Below are 22,138 nucleotides of genomic sequence, written 5' to 3' on the forward strand. Positions count from 1 at the left end.
CCATCATGGCAAGCCCCAAAACAATATCGGTTCCTTGCCAGCTGAATGTTATCCTGTCAATTTGTAGCTGGCTCTTTAGGCTCTTTAGCCTGCTGGGATGTGTTATTAGATCCACTGCTGGCAGTCTTGTTGCTGCATCACTAGCAATCCCATGATCACTTAGTACATGGCAATATTCCTGCATAAAGCTGTTTTCTGAATTGCGGGGTTTGGGGGGAAGAGCATTTTTATTTTTACATTTGAAAGAGGAGCCCAAGGGATGGCAAAAGCCAACAGATTTGTGAGGGTTGTCATAGCTTGGTTCGGAGGGGATTATCTGTGGCAGTTGACCAAGACAGCAAGAACTAAACCAATCAAGCAGCTATTCCTCAGCAGCCATGATTCAAGACCAACCACCAAGGCAGTCAAGACTGTATATTTCTAGACATATTGCAGAAAGCATCAGGTAACGATGTCTCTGGACACTTTAGGCCACTGGAATGACCGTAGATGAGTCATACAAGCATCTCATCATTCAAACATCCTCCAGCACTATCTGCTTTTTTTGCCTTGTATTTAGCAGCCATCATTGTCATGACAACCTGTTAAAACATGAATAATGAATAATGAATAAAACATGAATAATGAATGGGTTAAAATCTGTCCTTGGAACTGGCATGACGGCTATGGACAGGGTCTAGTGTATATTCCTTCCTGGCAAGCCGAACACACAGACTGCCCTATCATTTCATCAGATGGAGCCAGTAGGAGAGTGTCAGTGAAACAACCCCCACCGCCAAGCAAAAAGTGGGACACTTCCTCTGCAGGACACCTGAAGGCTGCCTCTTTCTGTGCACCTACCAACCAATCAGTAGGAGAGTCACTGCAATGAACAGCTATTCAGTTCTTAGGCAACAGCACTTTGCTATGATCTGATTTCACCTCTGCAGCCAAAGATGCTTTCCAAGACTTGAGGATTTGTGTTCCTGTTTCTGTAGGATATCATTTTTTTATAAATATCTAAATATATTTTTTTTCAGAAAGACATAGGTAGTTTCTGAATTTACAAGTCCTCATTAAAAAGTCATTTTCCTGGCAAGCTACAAGTTTATTTTAATATCCCCTCCTATATTCAGCATAAGATTCAAACCAAGATACAAGATTCTAAAAATGGATGTCTAAAATTATGCTGTTTATTCCCTGCTAGGCACTCAAATAACTGTCTTAATTTTCTAAAGCACTAAACACCTATCAGCTCAAATGAAGCAAATAGCATCAGCTTGGTAGCTAAAATGCCACTAAATGTTTTGAAAAGGAGATCTCTCTGGAAGTGTCTGACTATACGCTTAGAGACTGTCTCTGAAAACACATATTTTTCAGCTCAGCTAGTTCATACTTTTAAAATGGAGATATTTCTGGATGTGTTGGATGGATATGTAGTCAATTGAGAAGACAGTGTGGTTAGTAAAAAAAATTAAAAAATTTATCTTAAACTCTCAAACTAATACATGCTGTTATATGAGACAATTGACTAAATTAGACAGTTACTAGCTCCAATAAACTTCCAAGGACTGCAGTATACCAACAAAACCAATTATCTGATAGAAATATCTGTTTTCTTTCCAGAGACTTCCTCAGCAATTACAGCTTTAAACAAATTCCTTTTCCTCCTCAATGGTTAAAAAGCAGAACTAACTCTACAAAACATACCTTTTTGCTATAATTATTTGAACATTGAAACAATTTCATTCCTGACTCAGCCAGTAATTTTTGTCCCTTGGAAATACAATACAAGAGAATCTCCATCCTTTACTGGATGCGGGGGGAAACTTAGTGATGACAGACGAGGAAAAGGCTGAGGTGCTTAACGCCTTCTTAGCCTCAGTCTTTAGGCGGCAAGGCCAGTTGTTCTCTAGATACCCAGTACCCTGAGCTGGTGGAAGGGGATGGGGAGTAGGATGTGGCCCTCACAATCCATGAGGAAATGGTTGGCGACCTGCTACAGCACTTAGATGTACACAAGTCAATGGGGCCGGATGGGATCCACCCGAGGGTACTGAGAGAACTGGCAGAGGAGCTGGCCAAGCTGCTTTCCATCATTTATCAGCAGTCCTGGCTATCAGGGGAGGTCCCAGTTGACTGGCGGCTAGCAAATGTGACGCCCATCTACAAGAAGGGCTGGAGGGTAGACCCGGGGAACTATAGGCCTGTTAGTTTGACCTCAGTGCCAGGGAAGCTCATGGAGCAGATTGTCTTGAGTGTCATCACGTGGCACTTGCAGGGCAACCAGGCGATCAGGCCCAGTCAGCATGGGTTTATGAAAGGCAGGTCCTGCTTGACGAACCTGATCTCCTTCTATGACAAAGTGACACTCTGGGTGGATGAGGGAAAGGCTGTGGATGTGGTCTACCTTGACTTCAGTAAGGCTTTTGACACCATTTCCCACAGCATTCTCCTCGAGAAACTGGCTGCTCTTGGCTTGGACTGGCATACACTTTGTTGGGTTAGAAACTGGCTGGGTAGCTGGGCTCAAAGAGTTGTGGTGAATGGAGTTAAATCCAGTTGCAGGCCAGGCACTAGTGGAGTCCCCCACGGCTCAGTACTGGGGCCAGTTTTCTTTAATATCTTTATCGATGATCTGGATGAGGGGATCGAGTGCACCCTCAGTAAGTTTGCAGACGACACCAAGTTAGGTGCATGTGTTGATCTGCTCGAGGGTAGAAAGGCTCTGCAGGAGGATCTGGATAGGCTGGACCGATGGGCTGAGGCCAACTGTATGAAGTTCAACAAGGCCAAGTGCCAGGTCCTGCATCTGGGGCGCAACAACCCCAAGCAGTGCTACAGGCTGGGAGATGAGTGGTTAGAAAGCCACCTGGCAGAGAAGGACCTGGGAGTATTGGTTGATAGTTGGCTGAATATGAGCCAGCAGTGTGCTCAGGTGGCCATGAAGGCCTACAGCATCCTGGCTTGCATAAGAAACAGTGTGGCCAGCAGGACTAGGGAGGTGATTGTCCCCCTGTACTCGGCTCTGGTGAGGCTGCACCTCGAGTCCTGTGTTCAGTTTTGGGCCTCTCGCTACAAGAAGGACATGGAGGTGCTCAAGAGAGTCCAGAGAAGGGCAACGAAGCTGGTGAGGGGTCTGGAGAACAAGGCTTACGAGGAGCAGCTGAGGGAACTGGGGTTGTTCAGCTTGGAGAAGAGGAGGCTCAGGGGTGACCTTATCACACTCTACAGGTACCTTAAAGGAGGCTGTAGCGAGGTGGGGGTTGGTCTATTCTCCTATGTGCCTGGTGATAGGATGAGGGGGAATGGGCTAAAGTTGCGCCAGGGGAGGTTTAGGTTGGATATTAGGAAAAACTTCTTTACTGAAAGGGTTGTTAGGCATTGGAATGGGCTGCCCAGGGAAGTGGATGTGTCACCATCCCTGGAGGTCTTTAAAAGACATTTAGATGTAGAGCTTAGTGATATGGTTTAGTGGAGGACGTGTTAGTGTTAGGTCAGAGGTTGGACTAGGTGATCTTGGAGGTCTCTTCCAACCTAGATGATTCTGTGATTCTGTGAAGTATATATATGTGCAATATCCCTAACTGTGTCTGGAGATCTGGGCAAAGGACTGGGACTTCAACAGACCAAAGGGTCTTCATGTTGAGCTTAGACTGTAGGGCCTAGTGAACATTGAATGAATAATTTTATTGTAATGCAAATAAGGATTAGAGTTAAAGTTGCTATGGAAACACTGGTCTAATTTTTCAGAGTTTGGAGGTGTTAAAGTAAAGGCACCTGAAAGCATGGAGGAGAGGATGTGTACAAATTCACTGTCCAAAAAAATAAAAACTATGCAGAAACAAGCTGTAATTTCAGTAGGTTTGGGGCAATTATTTAACATATTAGACAGCATAAGTGAAATCTCTGGAGAGAACAAATCTCACCATATTTGGCCAGTGTACAAGTATGACTTACTGTTCTCATAGTGGAAGGTTGTCGTGCCATGACAGTCCTCCATGGAGATGCTGCTGAGCTGCTGCTGTGCCATAAAGGATGTTGGAGGAGAGCAAAAGAACTGAAACATTCACAGACTTTTTTTCTGTTCTGGACCATTTCCTATTTTGCAGAGGAAAGCAGGTTGTTCTGCATTTAACGGTGGAGCCACAAGAGACATTTCTGACTGCCATACAGCTGGAGTAACTTCTCTAGTGTCCAAAAGGGTCTAGAGGTTCCAAGGGTTCCGTCCTTTATTGCAGCACTGCTACAGTTTTCTTCCTGTGCAGATTCTTCGGTAGGTAAGGCGTGAGATGTGAGTATGTGAGGAACTGCAATTTTTCCTTCAGAAGGGACACTTCCTTCTCTGTTTTATGCTCATTAATAAGTTCTGGGAGCTTCTGCTTTGCAATGTCAGATTTGTATGAAGCCAAGCTGCAGAAGAGAAAGGTACACATGGGAGTGTGCATGCATGCGCATCCACTAAGTATGATCTCAGAAACTTCCTTTCCTTCAGCATCTGTAGTTTAATATCAGTCAGACATAATCTGGTCTCCTACCTCCCTTCCTAGGCAGTTCAAAGAATCTGATGTAGAAGGGACCAGGGCTGCTTCAGACTGGTGCCAGCAGCTCTGCACCACATGCTCACCCTGCTCAGACACAGGTGAGAGTGGAGTTCACAAACCCTCTATACATTCTCCAGCAGGGGAACCTGAAAATTAGATAGAATAACCCTGACTCACGGCAGTTTTCCAATTTAAAATCCAAAAGGGTCAGATGTATCAGGCATGTTTTCATACAAAATCTGTGGGAAGCAAAGGTTAGATTCTGATAGCGCTAGGATACCTACTTAGGATTGGGATCTTTCCTTTGATCCTTATAGGCAGGTCTTCTTAACTCTGCTTTGTTGTTATCAGTGTGATGCCCCCTGCTTCCTTCAGACACCTTCTTTGCATGGAATATAGATTTTTTTTTTTCTATTATCAAACATAATTTTCTTTTCTCTTTCAGCTTCCATCTGCAGCAGCCATCAAAATACTGTATATAATTTGTAAAAAGTCCTTTATCCACTTTAACTGTAGTTTCAAAAGGTATGCATCTGTTTTGATTTTTAAAAATGTTATTTCTAGCTTACATATGTGCAAGATTAAGCTTTACCTTTCCTCCTGCCCCAGCACCTCCATCTTCACCTGCTTGGTTTGCAATGACAAAGGACAGCTGAAAGCCCTTGAAGATGATGAAAGTGAGCCTGTGAATTAGAAGCACTCACCTTTGAAGGGCATTCATCACCTGGGCTTTAAGACAGACAACAAAAATAAAAGCTTTAGTTAACCAGAAGTCTCATTTTGCCCAGTCAAAGGAAAATATGCACCAAGAAAATTTCATGAACGTAATCAAACATGAGCTGAATTGGGTAGTCCTTTAGGTAATGTGTGACATGGTTCTTCCAAGGTCAGTGTTTCTTTGAAGCCACTGCTCCAAGAGGCCCCTAGTCTGCAGGACTCTCACTTTTTAAAGCAGGTTTCTAGTTCACAGACTTCTTGGGAAAAGCTTAAAGACATAGCCCAATTCAATTATGCAATTTTATAAAATATATATATATTAAACTTCATTCTCTTTTTATTCTGATTTTAGGTATAAAGTAGCCTCTTGCTATGGGTCCCCATGGTAGAAATCCCTGTTCCAATAAGCCCAGCCATAACTGACTTGCAGTAAATGAATAAATGGACATTGAAAGTACAGGGCCAAAGGCAGGCAAGCAGGAATTTTACCTGCCTCCCCCTGTGTAGTTTTATTGACCTGACAGAGGCACTGCCAGCTGAGGAGAGGCTGTGTGATCTGGCACACAGTTGCTCAACAGTTGAGGTAGGAACAGCACTTGTACCATAAAAAACACTGTAGTGCAAGGACAGCATGAATGCTACTGTAGACAAAACAGTTCTTTCAAAACGATCCTTATTTAAACATTTATAATTGTAGTGCTGTTAAATTAGACCAAGCCAGAATTTACTTTCTCCATTACTTTTAGCCACAAAATTCACTTAATTGCTTTCAGTGGAATTTTTCCATTAAAGACATAAACAAGGAGAAAAAAAATATTTTGTATGGGTTTATAGAAAGTCCTGTCAAGTATGATTAATTTTGCAGCAATAAATACTTCTGTATTAAGGAAAGAAAGAAAGAAGGAAAGAAAGAAAGGGTTTCAAGATAAGCATGCATCAAAATACCTCAGAGCTTTGCCACATAAAGGGAAATATAGTTTCCCTCACTGAACTACAGGACTCATTGATGGCCTCCATTGTGAAAATAAGAACAGCTTGTGTGTGCTTGATCATAAACTGTAGCAATGAGCAATGACTAAAAGAGTGCATGTACATGAGTTTGCCTCTTTCCATGCCTGGGAACTTGTACGAAGAAATACATTCTCCATCAAAGCTGTTGTACATGCATTCAGCAGGAGAAAGAAGCCCTTTTCCTTTTGAGCTTTCAGTTTGGGTAAAGGAAGTTCTTCGTTCTTTAGAATAAACCAAAAAAGTCACAGCCTAACAGCTTATCACCAGGACTAACAGTCAGAAGGACCATGTCTTTCCCCCTTCTCCTGCCTTTCATGCCCTGCCCCCACCCATCCCCTCCATGTCCCCCAGCACTAACAGGCCTCCCTACACACCTGCTGACTTCTCAGATACTCGTGTGCTCAGATACTCCTGTATTGGACCTTTTGCTAGGAAATAGTGACTTTATCATCCAAACTGTCCCCCCCATAAACCCTGCCTTTGGCAGCAATCAATTTGTGGCCATTAAGAACTGAAACATCTTCTGTAAGCAACGTGATTTACCCCTTCATGCAAAGCGCTGTGCCCACCACCGAAGCCATGTGCCCATGAAAAGTTGTAATTACTGTTGGAATTTGTAAGACTTTATGTGGGCAAAGAAGCAAGGATTTTTAAATTCAGCTGCAGCCTTCTTGCTGATGTCTTACAGTAGAAATTTGTATCTGATTAGCTGCCCATTAACTTTAAATTCTCCTTTGTTATTACTGCTGCAAAACATGGGTCTCTCCTTGCACTGAATATCCTTGTTTGTGATTAGTTTTGTTCAGACATATTAGAATTCTTGTTGCAAAAATGAATTTCACTTTTTTACATTCTGGAAGTCACATCTAATCTCTGATCTCACTGCTGCGGCATTTTGATACCATGGCAGTCCTTTGCAGCAGTTTTTGACTTACTACCTTCCGGGAATTTAATTATCACACTATTTACCACTACCTTTGCTTGAAATGACTGGAAGAATCAAAACACATGGAATGACTGAATATTTTTGTTTGCCTACCTCACTGTCCACTGAGGGTTTCCTTGGACCTTGCATTATGTCCCGCAGTGCACTTACACAAGCGGGAATGATCATGGGGGTGGTTTGGGGGGAACAGTATGACAGGGCCTGAACTGAAGCCCATCTACTGCCTTGTGCTGGAGCTGTGAAAGCTCTTGGGAGAGGGAGAATTTGGGGGCATTGCTAGGTGTCTTGCTCTGTTGCCGATCAAGTTGTCTTTCTCCTCATCAACAATGCCTTAGATTGCACCACTTGAATGCGTATACAGCCCTTTAAAACAACAAGCACATTTATATATAAGTATCAATAAAGATTATGATTACCAGAGTAAGGGTTATTTGATCCTTGCCTACATGTTCAACAAGAATCATGGGAATTATATTTTATTTGGATTATTTATAAGAGGAGGCATGCAAGACACTGCCTTAATACTCACTATTTCTCTCATTTTCTGATGGACTTTACATACGACCTGTAATAGCCAATGCACCAGTGCTCACAAAAAAAATGAAAATTGAAAATGAAAATGAAAATGAAAATGAAAATGAAAATGAATGAAAATGAAAATGAAAATGAAAATGAAAATGAAAATGAAAATGAAAAGTACGCATCAGCGAGAAGTTTGGGATGGAGTTTTTCAAAGAGCAATGCATTTTGGTTCTGAAAAAACAAAATAGAAAAGAGAAGAGCAGGGCTTCAAGGCAAAAGAGAGATAGTGTGCTTATGACCTAGCTACAATGTGGTACCTTTCTCTTCTGCTAAGTGCATTGATTTCTTGGTCACACTCTTGTAACATAAATAGGACAGCTGAAGATAAACTATTCCTCTTCCCAGTGACAAGCAGGCTTTCTCAAAGTCAAAAAGAAGAAAGAAAATGCAATTCACATCTAGGCAGTCTGAGTTTGTTTGGGTTTTTCCCACCCTCCCCAAGAGAAGCTCTTGTGTATCTCTAAGTTTAATAGGATATGGGGACACAAAATTCAGGGCAGTAATTTTCATGGATTGTAGCTTTCTTTTATGCATCAAAATCCATTTTTTTAAAAGCATGTAAACGTGGAAGCCCTAGTATTTCTTATGTCTGGAAGGCAAAGCATTCTTAGCTGCTGTTGACACTTTCATATACAAAGCAGTAACCTGCAGAAAGATGGCTCCTTTATGAAATTCAGCTTTATCAAAGTAGACAGCTGTCAGCTTCTTACCCACAGCACACATGAGGAGCCATGTCCCAGCCCCCTCAAGCTGCACTGGGGATTATCCCAGGGTTGCTGGCTGCCCTCGATCCTTCCCTCCCACAAAGCAGACACAAGAGGGACAGCTGGCAAAGCCCCCCACCCACACACTTCTTAAGGCACAGCCAGCCTTTGCAGGATGGGGAACAACCCCTGTCCTGGCCCTGCACATTTCTCTCTACCTTCAGCTCCACTGCTCAGAGGTTCTGGTGACTTAGAAACCTGTGCACTGGGCACCCTGGGGGAGCAGGGGCCCACCAACACCTTCAGGATGGGGATCTGTCTCCTGCATGCCCCAGGGGTCTCTGCAGGGAGAGCACATCAGTTGTGGTTTTTCAACTCCAGATCACAGAAGCCAAGAGAAAAGGGGCAGAGGCAACCGTGACCTTGCCAGCCCCACTGTCCTCCTAAGCACCATGCAGATGCTTGGGTCCAAGTCATGGCTGGACCATAGCTGGCTCATCGCCCCCAGTGCAGAGACAGCCTCAGCATAACCCCAGGAAAATCCTTGCTGTCCGAGGTATGGCCATAAAGCTATGAAAAATGAAGTATTGGGATGTATCATGGCAATGTCATGGCATCAGAATGATTCATGGTAAAATAGACTGCTATAGCAAAATATGCAGAGTGAACCTCAGTGAAATCCTGCCTAATTTAGAACTCAGGCTTTCATGGACACACTTTACCCCATGGTTTCTGTATTTCTTTCTTTTCTGGACTAAAGAAACCTGAGCTTTTGTATGGGATAAAAACAAGCAAACAAACAAAAAAAATAACCAAACTAAACCAACCAACCAACAACCAACACCCTTTGTGTTTGTCTTTTTTTTCTATTTTTTTTCATTTTCCTTTCATCTTTTCTGCCTACAGTCTTCCTTGTCCCTCAGTGATCCTGCTATGGTGTGACTGAATTACTAATAAACTGCTTTCCAAAGTGTAGCCTGAAAGTGACCACACTGTTGACAAGCCAGACTTCCCCTGGAGCTGCCTATGTTGTCTGCTTGTCTTCCCCCATGAACAGTGAGGACAGCAAGAAGGCAACCTCCTGCTGCTTAGGATCCACAGGCAAAATTCAAACACCACCACTGCAATCTGCACCAGGCAGTGGGTTGATAAAAAGACGGAGAGCCATGAGACAGCAATTTCACTTCCTCTGTGCTTTGCTGCTTCTTCTGCACATGATATTTAAAGAGCATTATGGGATTCTGTGCACTTAATAACAGCTCTCACAGAAGGATTTGGTTGCTGAATACAAATAAGTAGCTATGTGATTAGGTTTCATGCATTTTAGTACATTTTATTACATTTTCCTTTTTTTTTTTTTTTAAGGGAGAATTCAAGCAGGGTGGAAATACTTTCTCTGCCAACATTCTTATTGCCAACATCATATCTTGCAAACTTCCAGGATAATGCTCGTCCCTCAAGACATGTGGCTGATTTTTAAATTGCAAAGAGTTATATTTCATAAGTGTTGTGATATTTAAGGAAGCCTGCCACCATCATATCCAATTATCTCAGGTTGAAAAGTCAGATGCCTAGGCAGATACTGGCTACTCAGATGTTGGTAGCATTTAATTTCTGCTTATAGCTGGGAGGAGAAAACTCTCACTCTTTACCTCCCTGCTCTGTTCCCTTACCTGACAGCCTCCTTCCCTCCAAACTGCCTGTTCCCTCCACCCTCTTCTCTGCCCAGTCTCCCAGTCTCACTCCTTCTCTCAAGCCACCTTTTTTCCATCACTCAAAGAGACCGTTCTTACCTTGCCCTCACCATTTTCTTTCCACCCTGATGTGTTCCCAGTAGATTCCATCTTGTGTCCCACTTTTTTGCCTTGCTCCATCTCTGCCCTGCTCTCTCTGGACCCTCTACCACTCTCCCTGTCTTTACTTGCCTTTCTCCTTTCTGACTTAACCCTACCCCACCTCCCACCCCATATGCCTTTCTGCTGCTACTCCCATGCTCTTCCTTGCTTCGCTGCCCTCCACTTCTCTTCTGGCTTTCTCAGTGTTTGAGGAAAATATTGTCATGGCAGTGTAATCACCTAGGAAGCAAATATACTGTTCCGATGCAGAGGATCTGCCTATGTAACACACATACTACATCTCAGGCATGGGTGCTTCATATCCATCAGTACATCTGCAGTCTGAAATTAGAAATCTAAAATCTTAATTGTATGCTCAGTAATGGGGATAAAATGTTGCCATGGTGAAATAACAAAAGGAAGGATCAATGATAAGACAGAGCAAAATGAGATTTCACCAGGGCAAATGTCCCACTTAAAACAAACAAACAAACAAACAAAAAAACCTCAGACTACCCAAGTAGTATAGTGTCTCTTACTTTGACCAGAATAAAGGAGTTTTTGTTCCCATGTCATCAAATTAGCTTCAGCATTTGAGACTGGGGTGATCCAGAATAGGAGCAACTGCAGCATTTATCACTGATCTACCGAGTTTTGTGTCGCTGTGATGATAGGTTTTATACCTACCCCATGTTCAGCACTCCTTCTGACAGCATGCCTGTGAAAGGCACAACACTGACAGCTACTGTAGGGGCTGGCAGCTGTATCCAGCCCAAATTGCTCTTAATGTCTGTTGTGACTGTGACTGAAAGTAGTAGAAAACTACAGACAGGAAAGTTTGGGCTATTCATTAGGAAAACCTCTACAACATTAGAGTCAGTGAAGGGTAGCAGTCAATTGCTGGGGGAACCCAAAGAGACCCCACAATGAGGCGAGGGGCTTGAGAAGGTGTTAGGCTGACATCTCTCAAACTGGGCTTTGGTAGAAGATTCTGCCTCGAGGCAGGGGATGCTCTGGATGACCTCCTGTAGCCCTGACAGGTCTATTTTCTGTGAATCTGCCTGAGAGCTTTCTTGTGGCCATTTCTGTGGCTGTGTGAAATGTCACAGAATCGCAGAATCAGAGAATATCCTGAGTTGGAAGGGACCCACAAGGAACATCAAGTCCAACTCCTGGGTCCACAAGGACAAGGTCTAGAAGGAGTTTCTTGCTACTTATCTTTGCCTAACTCTCCACTCCCTTTAAAAACGTGTATTATAAAGTGACTATATGTTTTCAGAAGTGCTTGGTTTAAATTGAAAAATATTTATTTATGACTTAAAGTTATCTTGGTTTAATATCTAGATTATTTCTGTTTTACATCTAACAACAAAGCTGGACGGGTGTTTTTTTGTTTGTTTGTTTTGTTTTGTTATTTTGTTGTTTGTTTTTTTTTTCATACATCCCACAAAGCTGGATTATGCATTAAATCTCAGAAATGCATTAATTTCACTACTTCTTTAAATTTTTAATATTCTGGTCAGCCTATCTGCCTGACTGTTTAATTACCCCTTCACTCTTCCCAACAGGCTGCAACAAGGTGCAGCTTCAAACTGTTTCTTGACCTTTTCTTCTTTCTAATTCATCTCAGTTCAACTGGGATATTATTTTTCTGAAATTTTGCATCACATGCAAATGGATATTGCCATTTATTTACATTTTCCTTCTGATTATATGTTACAGCTTTTTTTTTTTAACCTTCTAGAAGGTAATCAGAGCTTTTCAGCCCTTGCTCAAAAGCTATTCCAGTGCTATTGAACTTTTCACTGCTGAGAGCTAGAGCCTTTGTGGATATATGCAACATCAAAAATACATTAGCCACATTTTCATTTGTGTTCTGGTCTATGGCATTGTAGGCTGGGTTCCCTCTGTAGGCTATACAGCTTATAAGGGTCAGGCATATGTATCAGGTGCATCACCCATATCAGGTACATGGGAGAAGAAATCATAGAATCATAGAATGGTTTGGGTTGGAAGGGATCTTAAAGATCTTCTAATTCCAACCCCCCTGCCCTGGGCAGGGACAACTCCTACCAGACCAGGTTGCTCAAAACCCCATCCAGCCTCGCCTTGAACACCTCCAGGGATGGGGCATCCACAGCTTCTCTGGACAACCTGTGCCAGGGCCTCACCACCCTATGAGTGAAGAATTTCTTCCTAATTTCTAATCTAAATTTTAATTTTTTTCATTTAAAGCCATTACTCCTTGTCCTATCCCTACAATCCCTGACTAAGTGTCCCTCCCCAGCTTTCCTGTCAGCCCCCCCAGGCACTGGAAGGCTGCTATGAGGTCTCTCCAGAGCCTTCTATTCTCCAGGCTGAACAACCCCAGCTCTCTCAGCTTGTCTCCAGGTGACACAGCCCTCTGACTATCCTCATGGTCCTTCACTGGACACAGTCTATCAAGTCCATGTTTTTCTTGTGCTGGGGGCCCCAGAGGTGAACGCAGTGCTTCAGGTGGGGTCTCACAAGAGCAGAGCAGAGGAGGAGAATCACCTTCCTCGTACTGCTGGCCACACTTCTCTTGATGCAGCCCAGGATACGTGTGGCTTTCTGGGCTGTAAGCGCATATTACTGGCTCATGTCAAGCTTCTCATCAACCGACACCCCCCAAGTCCTTCTCCTCAGGGCTGCTCTCAATAGAAAGTCTAGAAAGGAATGATGGATAAGGGAAGCCCTGACTCTATCCTGTCCTGCACATTATTAGATAAAGCAACCAGTCTGATACCTGTGGAAAAAGTAAACCAAGTCACAAACAGTAGTTAAGAAAGCAGCTCTGCATCAAGGACGGGACTGTGACACAGTGGGTACACCTGTGTCACAACACCCAAAGCATCAATCCAGTGCAGTGTGGCCATAACGTCACTCTTGGAATGCATCTTTAAACAGGTAGGGGTTTTTGTTTTTGTTTTTTGGGTGAGGGTTTTTTTTGGTAGCTTTTCTCGTGCTGTGAAGGTGAGTCTCATTTTCCTTGGATTGCTGTGCTAAAACAGGTATTTCTGGTCATGTGCCATGTCTCTGAATGGCTTCTGAGAACAGCGTTCCTGCAACATGGGATCAGCAATGCTGCAGTCTCCCAGACTGCTGCCTCACTGGTGGTCCATGTAACACAGTGCTGCCTGTCAAGGACTGGCCCTCACACCAATGCTACACCCAAAGCATTCACACAAGTTTCTGAATGAACTCTTAAGCTGTCCATTTCTCTTTTTAGAGAAGAATGAGATGGCAGGAAAGAGTCAGGGGATTTTCATGAGGACAAACAATTTCAGACTGGTTTAACTTTCTTCCCTGAAGGGGGTCCTAAGCAAAACACAAATGCAGTATTGAAGTTGTTCAAGCTTTTGACAGTCTCACATGATATTTTCATGGAAAACATGGTCTAGATAATAGTATTTTAAAATGCATGCAAGACTAGTTGAAAAACATTCCTGAAAGAGTAGTTATAGATGTTTCTCTGTCAGTATAGGAGGGCATTCACAGACAAGCTCAGGAAGTGCAGCCTAGATGAGTGGATGGTGAGGTTCATTGGCAATTGGCTGGGTAGCACAGCTCAGAGGGTTGTGCTTGCTGGTGTGGAATCTAGCTGGAGGCCTGTAGATACCGGTGTCCCCCATGGGCCAGTACTGGGTCCAGTGTTTTTCAACTTGTTCATCAATGACCTGGACAATGGAACCAAGTGCACCCTCAGCACGTGTGCTGGGAAGAGTGGCTGATAACTCAGAGGGCCGTGCTGCCATTCAGAGGGACCTTGACAGGCTGGAGGGTTGGGCCAAGAGGAACCTCATAAAGTTCAACAAGAGCAAGTGCAGGGTCCTGCACCTAGGGAGGAATAACCCCAAGCACCAGTACGGGCTGGGGTCTGACCTGCTGGAGAGCAGCTCTGCAGAGAGAGACCTGGGAGGCCTGGTGGACAGCAGGCTGACCATAAGTCAGCAATGTGGCCTGGTGGCCAAGAAGGCCAACGGTATCCTGGGCTGCACTCAGAAGTGTTGCAAGCAGGTCAAGGGAGGTGATCCTCCCCCTCTACTCAGCCCTGGTGAGGTTACACCTGGAGAACTGTGTCCACTTCTGGGCTCCCCAGTACCAGAGGGACATGGAAATACCGGAGCAAGTCCAGAGGAGGGCTACTAAGATGACTAGAGGACCGGAGCAGCTGTCGTATGAGGACAGGCTGAGAGAACTGGGCCTTTTTAGCTTGGAAAAGAGAAGGCTGAGGAGATACCTCATCAATGTGTATAAATATCTGAGGGGAGAGTGTCAAGAGGATGGAGCCGGACTCTTCAGTTGTGCCCAGTGACAGGACGAGACGCAACGGGCACAAACTGAAGCACAGGTGGTTCCAGCTCAATATGACGGAGCACTTCTTTACTGTGAGGGTGACAGAGCACTGGGACAGGTTGCCCAGAGAGGTTGTGGAGTCACCTTCTCTGGAGATATTCAAAACCTGCCTGGATGCCATCCTGTGCAACGTGCTTTAGGTGATCCTGCTCGGCAGGGGAGTTGGACCAGCTGATCTTCAGAGGTCCCTTCCAACCTCGGCCATTCTGTGATTCTGTGACTTCTAGTGGGGTCCGTTCTGAATATGATTCTATGAAATGCTGTCAATGACATGTTGCATGATAGGACAGGCTGTATGCTTATAAAATCTGAGCTTGGTACCAAGATGGAAGGGGTTGTGAGCACCTTGAAGGACGGGATAAGAATTCAAAATGGTCTTGATAAATTGAAGGAACTGAAATCGATAAGATGAAATTCAATAAAGACAAGTGCAAAGTGATACACTTAGCAAGGAGAAATCAAATGCACAAATACAAAAAGGAATAACTGGTGAAGCAGCAGCTCTGCGAGAAGAGGCCCTGGGGGCATTGTATACCATGAGCTGAATATGAATTAGCAATATGATCCTGCCTTAAAAAAGGCTGATGACATTCACAGATGTATTAATATAAGTCATTACAGGAAGATGTTATTCTCATTTACTTGGTACTGGTTAGGTCACTGGTAGACTGCTGCATTCTTCCCTGGACAACAAATTTAGTGAAAGAGAAAAACAGTCCAGAAGAAAGTAACAAGAAAGATTAGGGAATTGTAGAATGCAATCTATATGATCTTTTGTGAGAACAAAGACCATTTAAAAATATATTAAAAGATTTTTTACAAAAACCACAATCAAAGGGATTGTTTTGCCAATTGAAGAAGACAGGAAAAGTTGCTGCTGGCTTAATCTGCAGAAAGAGATGTTCAGAGCTGATATTAATAGAAACGAAAGCGATGATAGTTCAGAGCTGTATTGTGGAATCTCCTCCTTGAGGTAAGTGGCATTGTAGGGAGTTTTTAATGTTGATTGGAGAATTATCTTCTAGTGCTGGCCTAGGTATACCTAGCTTGCTTCCAGTAGGAAAATTAATTGAATGACATGTCTGTTGTTCCTCAGTGCTGTCTGAGCCTGCATTGTAGAACTCCAACTCCATTTTCAGTTCTTGCTTTAGCAGTTGTCCAGCTCAGCTATTAATTTTAGCAAAAATCCTGGTGATAAGGGATGGACTGAAAGTGCCCTTTTTAAAATTGCCTTGGTAAGATGCTGACACAAGGGTCAATTACTTTTTGAGCATACATCGCAGTGCTGGACAAACACAGAATAAACCCATAATTTCTGACCTGTTGGATCTACAATTTAAGATGTGAGAGGAAATGAATGCAGTTAGCTGGAGAAGCGGAAGGACTTCAGGAGACAATCAACACAGGCAGTGGTACAAGAATGGTAGAAGTGTATTGTATTCATTGTCAGTTTTTATAGATGTTGCAGCCAAGGAGAATGTTGAGGTAGGCTCTGAAGGGGAATAAAAAGGACCTTTATGGGGCAGCCTTTTCCAAAGACCAGAACGGGGAAAGGAAAAAGAATATAAAAATAAAAATATTTGTTTGAAAAGGTAAAAGACAGGTGACGGAGAGTGGTAGTGGGGCCAATCAGAAGTTGACTTTTAGATGTTGGGAAGTGATAGATCACAAGAAGAAACCTTGAAAAAAGGGTGGAAAAAAGAGTACACTAGAGGGTTAACATGGACTTATAAAGACAAGAGCACTAGAGTTAAGGTGGTAGGTTGGGCAAATCAGATGTACAGCAGCATTCTGGATGGTTGAGAGGTAGAAAGGCCGCCTTTGCTAGAGATGTGAAGTGACATCTTAGACCCTAGACAAGAATTTCAGTTGCGTGGATGGATAAAAAAGGCTGTCTCTCTGACATGTTGTGGGGAGAAGTCTTGCATAGTCTTGATGTGAGAGCTGAGAGAGAATTCAGGCAACAGCCAGGTAACAAGGCTAAGTGACATGCAGGATAATGAGATCATCCGAAGAAAGTTAGAAAGTGGCAATGGAGAGGAGTTAGGAAGAGAACTAAAAAATTTGTTTTTAAAATATTGAGCTTGGAATGGCAGTGGAATGTTCCCAAGAGATGACAGGGAGACAGGCCAGATCTAGGACAGAGGATTAAATTTCTAGGTCACATGCCCTAGCATCTAAAGTACACAAACCTTTCTGTCCATCCACACAACCAAGACAATTCTTCATCCGCAGGAACCCTTCTGGAGAGTATGATGCAGACAGAAAGTATAGAGGGACCCCTACATAAGAGCCAGAGGGAAGATAACATAATGCCCTGGAAAGCAGAGAGGAATCATAATAAAAACAGGAGAGGGAAGATTCAAAGAAGCCAAGGGAAATCAAGAGGAACATCACAAGGAATCTGACATGTGAGGTTAGCTACCACTGAGTATTATTTCTCAGTATGGGCAAGAAGAACATAATCTGCTTCCTCAAAACTGAAGCTATAACCTGCTGGTACTATGAACTTCTTAACATCCAAAATGAATAATCTGTATTTCAGATTCTCTACTCAAGGCTGGGGGAGGCTTTATAAATCTTTCAAGTGTCCATCTGTTACTGAATACAATACTTTTTGCACATTTTACTCAGGTCTGTACATATCCTCTTTCATACTTAATGAGTAGATAAATTGATACATTTTTGGCACTCCTCAACCCGTGACCTGCCCCAGGACGCCCCAGGATATTTGCCCCGGGATGTCCTATACTCTCCAGTACCACCTCCCTAACCAAACCCACCACATAGCACTGAGCACACCCCTCTCCAGAAGCTGCTGGACGAGCTCTGGGACATGCACTGTACATAAGGCCCCAGTGCTGGATTGTCAGCAAGGCTTTCTGGATGCACCTTGACACTAGGTAATCCTGTGTGATCAAGTGGGAATTATAAGATACCTATGAAGCTATCTAAGCAGGCAAAATGATAATAAAGGAAATAAGACTCTCTTTGACAAAATCTCCAGAGACAAAATGCTGAAGTTAAGCACAGGTCACTTGGTTTACGTGACTTTTTAAGCACCTTTATTATTTCGACAGTATTACTTGCTGTTTTCTGAGAGAAACACTAATATTTATTAGCCTAAGTATTATGAAATTATCCTAATTTTATGGCTTGAGCAATGAAGATGTACAGTGGGGAACATTTATCCTCTCAGAGAGACCTGGAATTAATCTGTAAAATAACGGTTCTCTTTCTCCTTTATTAATAGACTGCTATTATTCCTAATCTCTTTAAGTTTATCTGATTTTTTTGATCAAAACCTACTTCTTTGTATTTCTCTCCATAATCTCGGAGGGCTCTCGCTATGAATAATGAAAAATTAAAGAGTGTGACTGTGGCGCGAGGACACTATGAGCAAGAAGATAAGATGAGTCACGGGGAGTACGTGGCCTTCTGCCTCTGTCGTGCTTTCCACAAGGCCTCCCTGCATCACCAACACTGGCTCTGCTCCATGGAGGGGAAGGCAGCATAGCAACTGCCTACACGCAGACACAAATCTTACAAGGTGCAAGGTCCCTTCCTTTTATGCTGGAAAAGTACTTGTGCTTATAGAGTTCCCTATATGCTCTAAAAAATTTTGGAACGGTCTTGTCATCTGTGCTAAAATGCAGCTATGAATTTTATAAATTGATGTCCAAGTCATGAAATGACTACTGGAAAGGGAACCAAGAATTGCTTGTTCCAGCTTGACAGTCTCTTTTCTAGGAGTAATTTTCTCTATTTCGTTACTTATCATTTCGAGATCATAAAATATCTTTTCATGACCCTTCTGTAATGTGGTCTGTTGCACTGAATTTAAAAATTGTGATTGCAAATATAGAATAAGGGGAAAGAAAGAGACTCAGTTTCAGCTCCAGTGACCAGGCTTTATTTCCTCTCCCTTCTTGCTACTTTTATACACCAGCCTAGCTCCAATGACACCAGAGATTTATATCTGCAGCCATGGCAAAAGAATTGGCCCAGACACAGAGGGAGATTAATAGTTCAGAAACAATGGACAGGTAGTTTGAAAAACTCACCGTCATTCTTTCTCCATAGCTGAAGAGGGTATGAGCTCCCTTCATGAACAAACTGCATAGAAATATCCCTAATATGTATTCAAGAAATATCATCTAATATCAGCCAATATTTGCAGCTTTTCAGAAGTTTCAGAGTAAACTGAAAAGGGAAAAAAAAAAAAAAAACTTTAAGTTCTTGGTCCTGGAAAAATATTACCCTAGCTTTAAATGCAGTATTAGACTACCTACCTCTTTATGTTTTGTGCTAGATATAGTATAAAACCCTCCATAGCTTTCTATCCGCACATAACTCATGAGAAAAAATGCACAAGCCTGTCTTTTTCTGGACTACTGCTGTGTCCCCAGGAAGAAAACACTTGCAGACCAACAGTGTGTCACAGCAGCCAGTATTGCATCCCCTGTCACGGTGTAGTGGGTTTACATGGCAAGGTTTTGGTAGCAGGGGCCATAGGGGTGGCTTCTGCGAGAAGAATCCAGAAGCTGCCCCATGTTAGATACGGGCCCCACTTCTGCCCAGAACAGAGCCAAATAAGCGATGTTGTTTTTGCCTCTGTGAGAGCAAATTTAAGAAACGGGGGAAAAAAAAATGCTGTGTGATAGCAGCTGGGAGAGAGGAGTGGGAAGCAGCCCTGCAGACCCCCAGGTCAGTGCAGCAGGAGGGCAGAAGGTGCTCCAGGCATGGAGGAAAAGTTCCCCAAAAGTTCCCCTGCGGGCTGTGGAGAGGCCCCTGGTGGAGCAGGCTGTCCCCCTGCAGCCCATGGGTCCCACACGGAGCAGATCTCCACGCTGCAGCCCGTGGAGGAGCCCCCGGTGGAGCAGGTGGATTTGGCCTGGAGGAGGCTGCGGCCCACTGGAGGCTGTGGCCCATGGAGAGGAGCCCACGCAGGAGCAGGTGGTCTGCAAGTCATCATGGTAGGACTGGAGCTTCACCCAAAACACCTATTGTGCAACCACAAATACCTTTCTGAATCCAGATTAGAAGGGTTAAGACTTGCAGATGCAGTGACCTGCACGGGACACCTCTCCCCGTGCAAACCAGGAGGATGCAGCAGCCCCGGCAGCAGCCATTTGTACCTCACCCAACTGCTCCCTGCTGCTGAACACTGCCAGCCACCCTGATACCAACACTGCAGTTAGCATCTTCCAAGTGCTTTTTCATTCCCAACCTCAGATGTGAATGAGACAGAATATGTAAAATGGGAACAAAATAAGGTGCAATTCATTAATCACAATGTTGGGTTACTAAGAAAATTGTCATTAATAGCTTATGCTGGGAGAGAAATAGAAGCATGACCTTTGAGTCATTTTACGTATGGGGCTAGAAAATGCTCTACATTCATATTCATTCTGGGGGTTATACAAAAACTTTGAGGTGCCGATCATCTTTGTATTTTGTTCTTATTAGTCATATTTCCAGGACGTATAGCAACAATTTATCTAGCTCAGCTTTACCGTAGGTACAAAATTCTAAAGACCATTTTCAAAAATCCTATTTTTCATAAAAAGGAATTTTAAGACCTTTAAGGATATATGCTTTTTAAGTAAATATGTAACATTACAAGGCAAGCAATAATGAAAGAAACATCTTCAGTAATATGTTAAATGCTAAGGTAATATTGACTGTGAAAACAATTAAAACATAAAGTTTTAAAACTAAAGGTGAGAGTTAGGGAGAAATTCATCACTGGAAATCAGATCTTTGCCATGTGGGATAATGTATGTATAAAAACATATTTGCAAATTGTGTGTATAAAAAGGAGATAGAGTTTTCACTGAGGCACGTAGATGTACCATAGACACATACTTTTTATCAATGTATCTTGCAATGAACTGTTTCGCTTAGTCTAATATTTAAGCACCATTAATTTGCATAAATATCAACAATGGACACAAAAAGGATTATTTGGGATCACTTTTATCATCAGTAAAAGAGGTTTCCATCACTTTTTTCACTACATGAAGTAAAGATTTCAGTGTATATTTTTCATATTTGTCCTTTGTTTATAAATATGCAATTCTTGAAGCATTAAGATCCAACCAGAGTCAGGATCTGTTCCTGAAGCTGAACCCATTACACAAAGAGCAAGGACATACAGAGAAATGAAAGCTGTCACTGGTTACCCTGGCACATTTCTTGCCTGCTGCAACTGCCTCTCCCAGTCTCCTGTTTCCATGACTATCTCAAGCTGCAAGTGCTGCAGTGGTGCTTTATATCTCCTAGGAGCGTCTTCAGATAGATAAAAATGAAACCATAATCTTTCCACATTGAAAATAGGTCAAAGCAGGATCAGAACTTGCAGAGAGTGGATAACTTCAACTTGTAAATACACTTTCCTAGCCCTGACCCCAGCGAAGGTAAACAACAAGACTAGCTTTTCTTCTTCAGATCCAGTGGAAGATCCACTTGTCAGAGTTTCTTTGGTGACAAATTCAAGACTTAAACCTTTAATTTAGCATTTGGATTTAACTTCACTTTTACCCCAAATCTAGACTTGATGGATATACAGCCACCCTTTTTCAGCTGCAGGTCTGCAAATGTGGAAGGGGATTAATGGACAGAGAAGGAGCCTCTTGTCCCCAAGCAATGGAGTAACTTCAGCCTTTGTGCTGAAAGGAAAACAGCTTTCATTTCAGTGGGGCAGCAGGGAAAGAATAGCAACTCCTCCCCTCCCCTCCCTCTCCTCTTCTTTTCCCTCCTCTCCTTTGCCCTGCTGCCTCTGTCCTGGATTACTCAACAGAAGTAAACTCATAAACTCCAAAAGAAGCATGTTAAAATAACATACAATTTAAATTAGTCTTGACTACCCATCCTCAATATGCCTACATACTGTAGAAAAATTCCAAATTACAGTAGTGCAATTCAACCTTTAATTATGGGTTTGACCTGACCTCATAACATGACTGACTGGAGTTAATGTCATTTTTCTATTACAGGCATAGCAAAGAAGGTTTTTCCTACTTATGCTTTAAAATGCAAGCAAAGTTGGTGTATGGGGAACACCAACACTCTTGACATAGCCTAGACAGGGAAGCACAAGCCAGATCCCTGTGTCTCTGTGCTAGCTTGAGTTTGACAAAATCCTTAAGGACTGTGACAGAAGGCTATAATGAAAAGGGGACCAGTCTCCTTGGTAGCCAGTTTTGACAATGAATCTCAGCCTTGCAAAACCAGTTCTTCTAGTCCTGGCACCTTTGTAGGTGCAGACCACATTTATTCTGGAATTTTGTTGTCCCTGAGTCACGGGAATGGGAAATGGGATTTGGTCCTCCCCATTCTCTGTTCTAACCATACCTTTGTTTGGAAATACAAGGGAAAAATGCACCCTGGCTTTTGGGCCAACCTAGACTCTCTCCCTGCTGGATTAGGGCCAGTGGTAGG

General features: G+C 43.0%; 1 long non-coding RNA gene across 2 annotated transcripts; it reads left to right on the plus strand.

Moving 5' to 3' along the window:
- Positions 1–4,116: 4,116 nt before the first annotated feature.
- LOC106037801 (uncharacterized) lies at positions 4,117–5,266 on the plus strand. 2 transcript variants are annotated; one of them, XR_010826118.1, is made up of 4 exons: positions 4,117–4,444; positions 4,530–4,621; positions 4,969–5,048; positions 5,133–5,266. It is a non-coding gene; the product is annotated as an uncharacterized lncRNA (long non-coding RNA). The 2 variants fall into 2 exon arrangements; XR_001208263.3 differs by having other exon boundaries at positions 4,117–4,407.
- Positions 5,267–22,138: the final 16,872 nt, after the last annotated feature.

The sequence above is a fragment of the Anser cygnoides genome, chromosome 1 (genome assembly GCF_040182565.1).
Source record: "Anser cygnoides isolate HZ-2024a breed goose chromosome 1, Taihu_goose_T2T_genome, whole genome shotgun sequence".
NCBI classification, from domain to species: Eukaryota; Metazoa; Chordata; class Aves; order Anseriformes; family Anatidae; genus Anser; species Anser cygnoides.